At 37.6% G+C, this 15,031-nt stretch overlaps 1 protein-coding gene across 5 annotated transcripts in view; it reads left to right on the forward strand.

The window, feature by feature from the left end:
• The window catches only part of SLC39A11 (solute carrier family 39 member 11), a 327,162-nt gene that overhangs the window by 195,375 nt on the left and 116,756 nt on the right, over positions 1-15,031 (forward strand). The window lies entirely within an intron of this gene.

A 15,031-nucleotide genomic window follows, 5' to 3' on the forward strand; every position in this document is an offset into this window, starting at 1 on the left:
GATCATTTGTCTGACATCTTGGAGAGTCAGCAGCAGCAGCTCGTTAAACTGCTCAGGCATTTAACATCGGAGTTTCTGCCTTCCCGCCTTTTTAAACGGCTGGCTTCAAGTTCGTGCCTAAATATTGCAGGCGCCATTCCCCGCTGGTTTCCTTCTTGGGGACTGGGGCAAATAGTTTCCCACTCCACTTTCCTGGGATTATTTCTCTCTTAACCTGTTGGCGTTGGATAATCAGGCTAGTCCTTAAACAGGAATTGCTTTTGGATCATTACATTGGAGTGAAGCCATTTAGAATAGAATATACAATACAGAGCAAAAAAGAAAGAAAACTGCCTAGGAATCCATATTATTGAATATATTAAGAACTTCTTTTCAGTCTGCTTTAAAATCTTTTGTTGCTCTGTCAAAAAATAAAAGGTGCAATTTAGAGGTGGACAAAGAAGACATAATAGTCTGACCTGGGCAGATTGGGGGCAGATTTCTTTTTTCAATGTTATATTTTGGCTATCCTGAAACACATAGGCCTTTTAACATTCATGCCTTAATAAATTCAGAATTCGGTGGTGTAATCAAGAAGAGCATGTGAATTTTGGACAAACAGTGATGAATACAAGTTCTTATTGTCCATCTTTTATGTTTCAAACCAACAGGACCAATAGTACATGACTTTATGCTATAATCCCAAAATTATCAGGCAGATATATTTTTCCCTACAAATTTGTTACAGTTTTTGAGGGAGGATCACCTCAGGTTTGCTGTCAAGAATAGAAATATTTGAAAAGGAATGAACAAGGGTTGTAAATAGCTAGCAAGATCTCTGCTGAAAGGTGTGGAGGTGTTCGAGAACTATCCCTGCTTTGAGATCCTGCTTGATTGTGGAATTCAACCCTTTTCATAATCTTTAAGCAGGTCTTTCTTCTTCTTTCCAGTTCCATCTTCACCTCATCTCATTTCTGTCCAGTTTTGTCTCTTCCATGCACTTCCCTCTAACCCACCTCCAAGCCTTTTGCCCCTTTCCCCTTCCTCCCTCTTTTTTTTTTTGCTGTTTTTTGTAGGAAGGAGGGAAGACAAGGTGTGTATTTCTATGTACTTTAGCATGAGTGGTGCATGTAGACAGAGAATGGTTTGTATGTATAGATGGAGATCAATTAGTTTGTAAATGATCTCATTTTACAGGCCATTGATTTTAATTAGTAGTTACTACTTCAGTTAATATTAGACTTTTTTTCCCCCTGACATGCTCCTCTTATTTATTTATTTTTTTGAATTGAGCAAGATATTTCAGGAGTTCCTTTCAGATAGAGTAGCAACTATAGTTTGACAAGGCAGGAAATTGGGCTTTTTTTTTTTTCTTCTGTTCATCCTTTTTCGGATGACATCTCAAATAATCTTTTGAGTATCTCTGACTGCTCTGGCTAAACTTTCTTTTGAGATTTCTAGTTGATGGGGATAAGTTTAGGTTATGTGAGACACATAGGATAACAAAGGAAACCGGTTTCAGTTTTAAAACAATCTGTCTTATAAAAGTGGGACATTCAAGTTCACTAGTCCAGCTAGGAAGAAACTTTCTCTGGTGGATGTGTTGTTTAAAGTTATTGCCACTGTGCATGATCTCTTCCACAAGGTAGAGAAATGAGCCACATGTAAACGACACTTGGGGTGACAGGTTATTGTCGGCAGAAGGCAGCTGAGAATAAGAATGGATCTTATTTAAGGGTTAGTTAGTGTGATATAATAGACTCTTAACTGCAGACAGACTGTTCCACATCTCAGAATTATACAGTGGCAGTAATAATGGATAGAAATATAGGCAGTGAGCTGTATTTAAAAGAAGGAAACTGTTGCCAGCTGGCCTGAGAAAGGCTGCTGACAGATGGGCAATATCATTTCATATTTTTCCTATTTAAATTTAGGACTATTCTAAAAATGCTGATTACATCTACAACACCTCAATTTTGTATTTAGTTTTCTGTAACAAATCAATTCCAAGAGGGACTTAGTCATGTATATGTTGGCTTGAGTATGTGCATATACCATATGGTACCGTTTAGCCAGTTTGGTCCAGTGGTGAAGGAACCAAGCTAGAAAGCAGGACTTCTAGTCCTGCCTTAGCCATGCTGGGTAATATCGGGCCAGTCACTCTCTCTTGGCCTATGTCACTTCATGAGGTGGTTGTTCTGGGGAAAATAGGAGAAGGAAGATGGGATGGATATATTTGCTGCCTTGAGTTATTTGTAAAAAGAATAATGGTGGGATACAAAATAATAATAAAATAAAGTAAAATAAAATAAAACAGTTTCACAGCAAAATTCAAATAGGTTTTTTTTTTTATTACTGATGATCTCTGCTTCAGAATTGGGGCTGGAACACTGTGTGATATCTAAAACAGGGGTCTCCAACCTTGGCAACTTTGAGACTTGTGGACTTCAACTCCACAAGTCTCAAAGATGCCAAGGTTGGAGACCCCTGATCTAAATATTTGGTCTCTTCTCCAGAATCTGTTTTTCAGTAACTCAAGAGGAGATTTGAGTATCTGCATGTATATGTACTAGAAATAATTTTCACTTTTCTCCATTTTAAATGAAGCAGGATTTTCCTCTTACATTGAACATAATGGAAGGCTTTAGAGCTAACTTTGTTCAAAAATTGAACATGTTGAGCAAATGTCAGGACAAAGATGTAAGTACTATGGGCTTCTAAAGTAAAGTGATGGCTGTAAAGGCTTGGATAACTGCCTAAATAAAATAGAGAACTATTTAATAATTCTGTATTTATACTAGAATAAAGTGAAAATTTTTCAACTTTTTCCCACTGTCCTACAGTTCAACCTTTCTATATATATTCAGCAATTTAATATGTGGCTCAGTCAATAAGTTTATTGTTTCTCAAGAAAACTTTTTCTGAGGGAAAAAATCTTAGATTATTACTCAAGTGTTGTTTCACAATTTTTCTGCTTACAGCATGTATGAAGAATCTCAGTTTAAACACAGAATTGTCAATCTGGGCCTACAGAATCAATTGGACAATATACAGTACTTTTGGGTTGTGACAATGTACTTTTTCTGAAATGCTACTAGGGCAGGAAGAATGTAGAATATAATGTTATAAGGGCATTGAAACATTTTTCAGACTTATTATTGAAAGTTGTCTGAATCTCTTCTGGACAGAAATAGAATTTGGAATGGATAACTTTTTAGGCTCATTTCACTTTGGTTTTAAACTGGTAGAGCACTAAAACTCAGTGCATTTTCTCTGGGGTGCCATATTATTCATTACTATAAAGTTCAGATATCTGGAATGCCTATGCTATGCATCAGTTTCAATGTACCATGAAATATTTATTGCAGATATTAACAGAAAATGTAATAGAAATAATAAGTTCTCTTTAAGCATAAATCTTCTTTGTCTTCTATGATGCCTGGACTGTCAGAAGATCTTACTTTAAGAGCCTTCCCATGGGATTTCTCCCCCCCTCCCTCAATGTAAAATGGAATTTTCAGCTAGGTCTACATAAAATATTTTGTCATATCTCAAGGACCTTAATTTCAAGGGTTTCCAAGGACTTTTACCTCAGCATTAGTGTGAAAATATATATTTACTTTTAATAGGTAGTTAACATTTTTTGACAAATAGATTGTTTACTCTTTTAAATAATTTCTCTAATGTCTATCAAACTGATTATGGACTGTCATGACAGGTCAGGTCCTAGAAATACAGTAAATAGTCATGAAAAGTTACAAATGAATATATTTGTGTTGTAACTGATGTATTTTTTTATTCCAGGCTTTATCTTAATTTCAAACCACTATGGCCCAACATTGCTTTTACTTGCCATTTGTTGGAACTATATTCTAGAGCAATTGATGATGCTTTAAAAATCAGATATATTTATGGTGATATACTGTCAGTGCCTAATTTAAATCTCATTAAGTTCCGTGGAATTTCTCCCTATGTACTATAAGTATATAGGTTTGCATCCTAGTTTTCTATTAGATCAGGGTGTCAAAATGGCGGTCCACAGGCTGGATGCATCACACTCAGGCCACTCCTACCCCAGTTTCGCCAATCGGAAAAATGTCGTGAAATGTCACATTTGACACCCGTAGTATTAGATGGTCTTACTATAGTACATGCACATAGATATTTATACTGTATATCAAAATCTATCTGCTTTCTATTTTATAATTGAAATATTGAAGGAGTTTTCCATGTAAAAGTAAAGAAGGAGCAAGGAAAGATTTTGACAGTAAATGTTATATGTGTATGCCAACTGGACATAAAATTGTATACTTGTCATTTTGCAAATTGCTAGCAAATTACTGCAGAATTTTCTTGATGCTTTTGTGTTAACTATCTGTATTATGATTTGCAAAAGCAGAATTGTTTAGATATTGCAGCTTGGTGATGAAGAGGATTTTAAAATGTATTTTAATTATATTAATTAAAAGTTTAATTATATTAATTAAATTTTATAATGTTTGATTATAATTAGATATGTCTTGTAGCAACCCTTCACAAACATACATGTTCACAAAATAAATGCATTTGAAACTGGAACTGGAACTGGATTAAATCAAGATCTTTCCTGAAAGATTTTTTAAAAAAACATTAAGAGTTTATTGTAATATAAAATACAGATGGAAATATATAAATGGAAATAAAGATCAGAGGGAAGATGGGAAAGAATTGTAAAGTAAAAAAAAAAGATAGCAGTGGCTTTCAACTCTTTAGTGCAATAGAATACAAAGTACAATTACAGCCTCAACCTTTGCTTTACATTTCTGACAGATACAAGCCATTCCTATAACAACCAGTTATTCTAATCATTATCATTTTTTTTCCTGTTTCAAGCATAAAATCCAGAAGCTATTTTCTATTGGAAAAAAGAAACTGGATAAGTTGTTCTCTTTAATTAAAACAGATTTGTTACCTCTGCCAATTCCATCTCTTAAGATTTCTTTTCTGAAGGTTTTAAATGACTTGTGTCATGCCATCCTGATCACAGTTGATAGGCTCCTAGTGTGCTTTTGTTGTCTCGCTTTGAAAGTTTTGCAGAAGAGATGAGCCAGAGGCCATTTTCTCAGCAAGGCTTGGTGCTCATGGCTCAGCTAAAGAAGAATCTTTATCACAGAGAGGAATGAATGAATGAAGCCATGCAAAATTGTTAATTGCCCATTGCTGTTAATAGTATACAAATAACTTTTAGAACACCAGTGGTTTAAAATTGTTATTTATTCCACACTTTGCATAAATTAATGGGTTTTTACTTAGCATTTTTACTTGAAACCAAGAGGTAGTAGTATGTTTATACAAGCCTGAGAATCGTTAGTTCCTGCTTCCCAAAATTACTAAAAAATAGGTAAAAGTGGTTTAGCATTGGATAAGGACAAACACAAACTCATTACCCCTTACAACCAGAACATTTAAATTGACCTAAAGTTTGCCACATGTACTAAAATATATTTGAAAATATCCCGAAGTATTCCTGATAATTTGTTGAAATAACATAAAGATCATTCAGTGATATTGTTTTCATATTATAGGAAGTCTTCAAGTTACAACATTCAGCAATCCTTTGATGTTACAACAGTGCTGAAGGAAGGCACTTAGGGCTGGTCTTCAGAGTTGGATTAGACTTTCAGAAAAAGCGGTTTTTGATATTGAGAGAAAAAGTTTGGAAAGCATTGCTTTAGGATTTGGTGCTTGGTTAGGAAGCAGTTATGAGTCTATCATGTGAGAACTGAAGCTTGGTTCTATGGAATCAGGAATATGAATATATTGAGCAAATGAAAGTACTGTGTCCAAAGGAATAAGATATCTTTTTATTCTTAAAGTTGACTAAATTAACTTACCTCAGCGTCAGAATAGGCCACCTGCTGTTTCAAGAGCACAGGAACAAATGATGTCTTCCTCAGCACATAGAGCAGTGGTGGCTAACCTTTTTTGGCTGCCATGCCAATAATTGCGTGCGCGCTCGCTCGCACATGCTCACGTGCCAGCACCCAGAAGGCAATGCGTGCTGCCCCCCCCATGCCCCCTGGATGGGAGATGAAAAGGAGGTAAAACTACCAATTGAGGCCTTGTTAACCATGTCTTAGACAGGGCACCCGCCATCACAGTGGCCAAATTGGAGGAAAGCATTGAGTCCCAGGAATGGATTTCTTAAATCATTTTAATTTCCACCTGCTTTACAGACAGATGACAAACAGCTAAAAGTTGGAATGGGGATGAGCTCTTAATTCCCCGGTGGCGAACCTATGGCATGCTTGCTGGAAGTGGCATGGAGAGCCACTTCTGCTGGCACGTGAGAGGTCACCTGGAAGAGGCCCACTGTGCATGTGCCCCCCCTGCCAGCCAGCTGATTGTTGGGTATCTGTCGCACAGGCATGGGGAGATGCATGTGCATGCGCAGAGGCATATGACACGCGGGGGGTTGCATGCTCATGTGCAGGGGGTGGGGGGAGTTGCACCTGTACTGCATCATGGGTGCAGGCATGTGAGCACGCGCACACGCATGCACACTTTTGGCATGCAATGTGGAAATGGTTAGCTGTCACTAGTTTATTGGTGGAAAAGCAAATCTACCAGGCCAAGTTTAGAGCTCTCTAGTGTACTATTAAATATCCATGATATGCAAAACTCCCTGTGGTGCAAAGGCAAAGTGACCATAGTTATTGTACAATCTCCCCTATTTTATGGAGCATATAGTCTATGGAAATAAAGCCAGTCTGCTTCTTATTGCAGTAAATGCAGAATTCAAACAACATCTTCACTAGGACTACAAGTCTTTTTAGTCTGTCTCATTTTTCTTATCATGTCACCTGGCGAGCATGTACACTTTCCAAATAAATAAAACTGGTAACTTTCTGACATATCTATGTTTGATTGCTCATGTTTGATAACTGCCTAGGCCCATAGTTCTGTCTTCGTAAAAGTGAAGAGTGCTAATGCTCTGATACTACAACCATCAATTGTGGTTCTGGACTTCAATAGGGCTATCCTTGAGCACAATAATTCCAGCTAGGGCAGAAGTTATTAACCCCTGCCATGGATTAAACAGAAACCTGGCCTTATAACATACCACATGTGTTATTATATATTATTATGTGTTATTATGTATTATCACCTACTACAGGATCTTCATGGGGGGGGGGGAATCTATGTTGCTGCTAGGAGTCAACAATGACTTGAAAGCACATAATTATAATCAATACAGGAATAGCTAGGTCACATTCACAATGGTCACTGTTATTAAATAATGATCACCTTGTACAGTTTCTCTTTTATCTGATTGATGGGTAATACTTTGAAGACTTAGAATAACTTTATTGTCATTTTTAATGTACACTAATTGGCATACATTAAAATGAAATTACGTTGCATACTGCTCTCAAAGGGTCTCCACCTCTAATATATACATAAACATGGCAAAATAAAGAGATAAATAAATAAATACAAAATTATGCATGTACACACATATATGACAATCTGCCTATCAATTATTTTAAATATACATCATTCTCAGGATTATATTCCACGATGTGGCAAGGGGTGTGATAGTGTGTCAAAGCTTATATGATAATAAATGAGATAGCCCTTTAAAGTGTTGCCTTTACTCTTTTTGCTGTAATAGAATAACACAACTGCCTCTTCGAGAATGAGTTCCCTCATTTCCCTCCCTTCAGTTCCCTCATTTCCAAAGGTGCTCTGACTTATTACTTGGCATTTATATACACTATTGGATAATCTTGGCCTGCTCAGCCTTTCTGCCTAGGAAACAAAATTAACATATTAAAAAGATTGGTGTGCCAGTGTGGTGAAGAGCCAATGTGATGGAAGATGAAGGAACACACAGCTGGGAATACTTAGAAAACCAGAGTGCAGCCCTATTGTCAGCTGTATTATGCTGAAGGAAGTGTGCTTGTGGGAAGCAATACCTTGCTGTGTGGTTAGCACACAGGGTAGGCATAGCTTTCTGAATCATCAGTTACAAATTTCCCTAGCTGTTCTGGTTGCTGTAATGCAGAAAATGATTTGAAGACAATCTTTATCTGGAGACAGGTTGGGATGGCTTCTGTATCCTAACATAATTTCTTTTTGTTGGGACTGTTTTGATTTTCTAGAGTTGCTCCTATGCTACATAGCATTAATTTTTAAATTGTGATGGCACAGCTTGATGTCAACAGTGAAATATAACTGTGCCAGTGGAGAGGCTATACAAAAGTGTTTTTTTTCCCTTAAAAGTTAATGTAAGAAATAGGGCAGCTGATGGAGCTGACACAAATATTTCAGATGATTAATTGCCCATCTCTTGGCTAGGATGTGATACATTTCTTTGGGTGAAAGGCAAATAATTAATTCCTTTCCCACTCAGAGCATGTCAGTATGATCCACTAAGGCTTGCAGCAGTTTGTATAACTTCAGTCTATAAGGACAATTACTCAGATAACATAATAACTCTAGCAAGCAAGTGCTACTTGTACAAGAGAGGACTCCTCAAAAATAACAAATACAGCAAGAATGTATAAATGAGTTAACAGTAGGATTTTTCAGGTTGCATGCCAGATAAAACTCCAGGATCCCTAGGTTGCATGCTGATCAACCCCTGGCTCTACAGGATGAAACAAATTTTTAGAGCAGAAATTGCCTTAATCCCCCAGGGGATCTGGGCTGGGAAGAAGACAAGATAGTGTGACTACATTGGTCCTCCTAGACAGATAACAGATAACCAGAGTTTGAGGGGACCTTGTAGGTCATCTAGTCCAACCCCCCCCCCCCCAAGCAGGAGACCTTACACCATTTCTGACAAATGGCAGTCCAATCTCTTCTTGAAAGTCTCCAGTGATGGTGCTCCCACAACTTCCAAGGGCAAGTTGTTCCATTGGGTCTGCAACTTTAAACACTCAAAGAGCCATTTGGACTCGTTTCCCACAGAAAAGAAAACACCAGGAGCCACAAAATCTGGGTGGGCATGGCCAACTCAACATCACTCCCACCCAGTCACATGACACCCCACCGTCACGCCTACCCAGGTTTTGTGGCTCCTGGTGTTTTCTATGGAAAATGGGTCTCTTCTTCCCTCCCTCCCTCCCTCCCATTTCTGTTTTTTGTGTTTTACGTTCTCAGATCTGGTGAGGAGTGACTGGGAGGGGAGGGTGAAGGTGGGGGCCAGCCAATGGTAGGATCTTCCAACAGGGAGCCACAGCAGAGGGCCCAAAGAGCCGCATGTGGCTTCAGAGCTACAGGTTGCTGACACCTGTCCTAGACCTTTCAGTTGCTTTAAATGCTGTTGAGCATGCTATCTTTTGGACTGACTGCCAATGCTGGTGTGTGGGGACACTGTACTATGGGGGTTCTATTCCTACTTGGGTGACTTTTGCTAGCAGGTGGTGCCTCATGGGGATTGGGTTATGGAGTCCTTCAGTCTCCATATTATCCCCTATACTTTTAAACATCTACATGAAACAGCTGGGAGAGGTCATTCAGAGATTTAGATTGAAGTCCCATATCAATATGTAGAGGACTCACAGCTCTCATTTTTCACCTAAAACTTATGAGATGGTCGGCATTCTGAACTAGGGCTGAACTATGGTAATAGATTGGACAAAGGCTAATAATCTGAGACTCAATCCACACAAGATGCAGATAACTGTTTTTGGGAGACATATCTGTCCATTTGTGTAGAATGTAGTGAGTTTCAGGAGGGAGGACTTTTTTCCTAGAGGACAAAGGGATAGTGGAGCTTGAGATGTCTGGTAGACGGGAAGAGAGTAAAATTGGACTATCCCTAGCAGGTCACAGAGTATGTCTACAATTATTGCAGATAATTGGTTTATTCTGGCAATATTCTTTTTGTCGGTTAGCAAAAATAAAGAAATTACTCAGATGTAACTCCACGTGATGTTCTTGGCCTTGACATCAGCTGAGTGATGCCCTGTCGGTCCAATCAGCCTTTCCAGACAGGAAACAGGATTAGATGAGTTAATTCTACTTTATTGTAAAGCTATAATAACAGAACCTTGCAAAGTTTGAAGGCACAAACTTCCTGCTGCCATATTTAACTACTGAATCTATTAGTGGGAGACCCTTCCTACATTTTTCTGTTTGGTTATTAAACCAACGGGGTCTCCCGCCTCTCTTTTCTGATTGTTTCCTAGGCAGCACCTCCTCTTCACCTCCTTTCTCAAGGTTTGCCATCCATGCATTCCATTGCAGGCAGCTTAGCCTGCAGAAGGAAGGTAGACATGGCAAACATCTCAGAAAGGACCCCCGAGCGATAAAGAAGACCAAGGAGAAATATATCTTCTGACTAGCAAAATTCTGTTAATGTAAACTATAGTAATTCTAAAGTATAATTAGTTCAGCTGGGTGTGCTTCCTTTCTGGACTACCTTGTAAGGCTAATGTATACATATTCGCCCTCCCAATCTTAAGCCTTTTCCAAGTCCCTCCAAAGGAAGAGAAGTAGGCTTCTATAAGGGGAAAAACTTTTTCTGCTGTGGCATTTATGGATTTCCCGCTCCAGAGAGCCTCAACTGGTGCCTACATAGAATAGAATAGAATAGAATAGAATAGAATAGAATAGAATAGAATAGAATACTTTATTGGCCAAGTGTGATTGGACACACAAGGAATTTGTCTTGGTGTAAATACTCTCAGTATACATAAAGAAAAGATACATTCGTTAAGAACCAAGAATCAACAATCAAATCATACTAGGAAACAGTCAATATAAATCGTAAGGATACAAGCGACAAAGTTACAATCCTACAATCATAAGTGGGAGGGGATGGGTGATTAGGAGTGATGAGAAGATTAACGGAAACAGTAGTGCACACTTTGTAAATAGTTGAACAGTGTTGAGGGAATTATTTGTTTAGCAGAGTGATGACTTTCGGGGGAAAAACTGTTCTTGTGTCTAGTTGTTCTGGTGTGCAGTGCTCTATAGCATCGTTTTGAGGGAAAGAGTTGAAACAGTTTATGTCCGGGATGTGAGAGGTCTGTAAATATTTTCACAGCCCTCTTTTTGACTCGTGCAGTATACAGGTCCTCGATTGAAGGCAAGTGGGTAGTAATTGTTTTTTCTGCAGTCCTAATTATCCTCTGAAATCTGTGTCTGTCCTGTTGGGTTGCAGAACCAAATCAGACAATTATAGAGGTGCAGAATGATAGACTCAATAATTCCTCTGTAGAACTGTATCAGCAGCTCCTTGGGCAGTTTGAGCTTTCTGAGTTGGCTCAGAAAGAACCTTCTTTGTTGTGCTTTTTTGATGACGTTTTTGATGTTAGTGTCCATTTTAGGTCATGTGATATAGTAGAACCTAGAAATTTGAAGGTCTTTACTGTTGATACTCTGTTGTCTAGTATTGTAAGAGATGATAGTATGGGAGGGTTTCTTCTAAAGTCTACCACCATTTCTACGTTTCTGAGTGTGTTTCAGTTCCAGATTGTTCCGGTTACACCACGAGGCAATGTATAACCTCCTGTCTGTATGCAGTTTCATTGTTGTCTCGAATGAGACTAATCACTGTTGTGTCATCAGCAAACTTCAGTATTTTAATAGATGGATCATTTGAAATGCAGTCATTGATATATAGAGAGAAGAGAAGTGGAGATAGCACACAGCCTTGGGGGACCCCTGTGCTGATTGTACAGGTATCGGATGTGATTCTGCCTAGCTTCACCTGCTGCTTCCTGTCTGTTAGGAAGCTTAGGATCCACTTACAAGTGTGTTCAGGTACCGCTAGTTGGTTTACTTAGAAGAGTGTCTGGAATGATGGTATTGAATGCTGAACTGAAGTCTACAAAGAGGACCCTTGCATAGGTATTTGGAGATTCGAGGTGTTGTCGGATGTAATGCAGAGCCATGTTAACAGCATCATCTGTCAATCTATTTGCTCGGTATGGAAACTGCATGGGATCTAACAAACTGGCATCAGTTTGTACATTTCCAATTTCCCAAGCACTTGAATTGGTTTTAATATATTGTTTAGCTTATGAATCACTGTCCTAATGCTGCTTTGTTTCTATGGTATTTTCATTTTGTAGTTCAATCAATTAACTAAACTTTATTACAACCTGTCTTTTGTTTGATTATAGTATATATGCTTTTATTCAGATTATATTTTAATGTGTTGTATTATAAAACAACTAAGATATTTAGTTATCGGATGGTTAAGATATTTAATATATCTTATTTTGTTCTTTGTCTTACCAACAACAGCATCCTTGTCATTCTATCTGGCTAATATTTAAGGCAGCTTTTCTTGGAGAAGGTCTTAGATTGAGTTACTTGAATGTTCAAAAGATACACATTTATGCTGAAAAATAAGTTGAGCAATATGTGTGTTGACTGTCATGATCTGGTACCAAGTCTGATTTTGAACAAAAGGGAACAGCAGTGCCTACTTGATTTTGGAAGATCTCAAAACAGCAAAGTAGAATCAGAGCTGGAAAGGATTTGAGTAGAAGGCATCCAAAGGCTATAACAGTCTGGGAACTTGATAAAACATTCCTGAAGTCACCTCTGTCTTGTTGACAAGAAAATGTCATGGTTGTATACATGTAGTCATGAGCGGTTTTGTGAGAGAGTTTATCCTTCCTTGCCTGATACTAAAACGGTTTTAATGAAAAACTCAAGTTTTTATTCTTTTTTAATATTATATTTTTTTATTTCTCAAAATACAAAAAGGATTTTATTCTTGATCTTACCTTTATTCATTTTTTCTTATAGGTTTTATGAGTCAGTGTTTGGATACAAAACATAATTTTTTTGTCAGTTACAGTACTGTTTACCCCTAGGGCTAAATATTTGGTGGGCCAGAAGTTACAAGGCTTTGGAAGGGAAGTGATGCCCTGAATGGATATAGCTGGTCTGTGGTTGCCTGATTTTTTCCTCCAATGTATTGGGGGATAATTTTTATTTTCTCATCTCCCCGCCCTCCCTATGTCATATATCAGGGATGTCCAACCATGGTAACTATAAGACTTGTGGACTTCAACTCCTCCTGAGAATTACTCAGCCAGCTTTCACTATAGCTTTCATGGTCCCTGTTTCCAAATGTAATGACTTTGTAGGCTACAGCTGGATCTGAGTTTGTATCATTACAACAACAATAAGGTGACTAAATTCACCCGGTTTTGTTCGACTCCTCATGTTTGCCAAACCATTATGAGATATTAGCATTTTTACAGGGTACAAACATCTGGTTTGGAGGACCTGTTTATTTTAATGTATTTAGATGCCAGTTTGTGTTTCCTTTTTATTATTTAATACTTGTTTGAACAACTTGCACTGACACTGGTGACAGACCAGATTTTCTACAGTATCACTGAATGTTTTTATACTGTTCCGGTTCTCCCCTTCTCTTTCAAAACTGTTATTTCAAATGGCAGGATGCAAGATTGCATGTTATTTTTGTTTTTACCTGTTGGCTTCCTCTTCTCTGTTCCTAAGCCAGCATTTAATCTGTTACAGGGTTTCAGGGGCAGCCAAGTTATGTGCAACATGAACATTAGCATTAAAAGGCTTTGAAATGGCGTGGGAAGCAACTGGCATTAATTGAGAAATGTCTTCAAATGACTTCTGAAACTTATTAGTTTGCCTGGACACTTTAAGCTGGTTCACCTAAAGAGAGTCAATATGCTTTTAAAATGTCAGATAATTGTAATCAGAATACAGCTGTTGCCTATGTAAATTTCAGGAACACTGGCCTGGTTATCTTAACATCGTAGAATTTTCTTAGTTTTACTAATCGATGGAAAGAATCCAATATTGTACTTCAAAATGCTGAATGTTTTGCCCTTTTTCTAGGGCCTTAATTTACACTTGCTTTCCGCATACTGGCTTTTAAATCAGAGAGACCTTTTCAAGACAGCGCTGTCAGAAAGAAAAGAGAAGAATAAGTATAATGTGACAATGTTTTTTAAAAGAGTTAACCAACGAACACTCTATCATTTCGTGCAGCAATAATTGTATTACTACATACTCATATGTATTCTTTTCATCCTGGACTCTTTCTTCTCTGTTTGTTTGCTGCTTTCAGATTGTAATTCTACTCTATTAGGAAATACCTCTTGTACATAATCTGTGAAGTTCTTTATGCTAATATTGTGTTAGGATTATGGTATAAAATGTTAGTAGCACAATTTACTTGATTTTAGACTTTTTTTTTGCCCACTGTAGTTTGCATTCATGTTAATAAAACATCCATGGACCTTTACAATAATGTAGCAAAAAGCAATAAGCTCTCATTTCAAATTATTCCTGGGATATATGAAAAAGTCCCAAATTGTGGGGTTACTTGTCCATTCAGACTCACTATATCTATCTATCTATCTATCTATCTATCTATCTATCTATCTATCTATCTATCTATCTATCAGAACAGAACAGAACAGAACAGAACAGAATTCTTTTGTCAGAGTGCACACAGCATGACTATGTGAGACAACCCAGGAGCAATTACAGGGCACAGAGGTTTGTTATAATAAATGTAGTGGTTTTATCTCTACAAAGCATATACATGTACACGTACTAGGCAAAGGACAAACAATCAGTTAGCATGGAAGCATGCACGCACACACATACACAGAGAGAGAGAGATACGCCCCAACAGTGCCTCTCTTATAATATAGCTTCTTAAAGTGGTAGCAGTCAAATAACCCTGCTGGCTCATTACTACCACTGCATCACCATTACATCATTACAGCAGTTGGTAAGCTATTAAATCATCATTACCCTGACATCTTTTTTTGAAAAAAAATTATTATTTAAAAACAAAAAATACAAAAATCTCACTTCCATTAACAGTTATTGTGTCATTGTATATACACGTTTCTTATTTTGTGACTATATATTATTTTTATCCTTATCCTTCACCCATTCGTAGCCTGACATTTTTATTGGCTAAGTGTGATTGGACACACAAAAAATTTGTCTCTGGTGCATAAACTCTCAGTGTACATACAAGCAACAAGTGATAAATCATGATTATAATCATACAATACATTCATTATAAATCATAAGATAC

This window comes from Pseudonaja textilis, chromosome 2 (genome assembly GCF_049901715.1).
Source record: "Pseudonaja textilis isolate UNSWEBS1 chromosome 2, rPseTex1.2, whole genome shotgun sequence".
In the NCBI taxonomy this organism is placed as follows: Eukaryota; Metazoa; Chordata; class Lepidosauria; order Squamata; family Elapidae; genus Pseudonaja; species Pseudonaja textilis.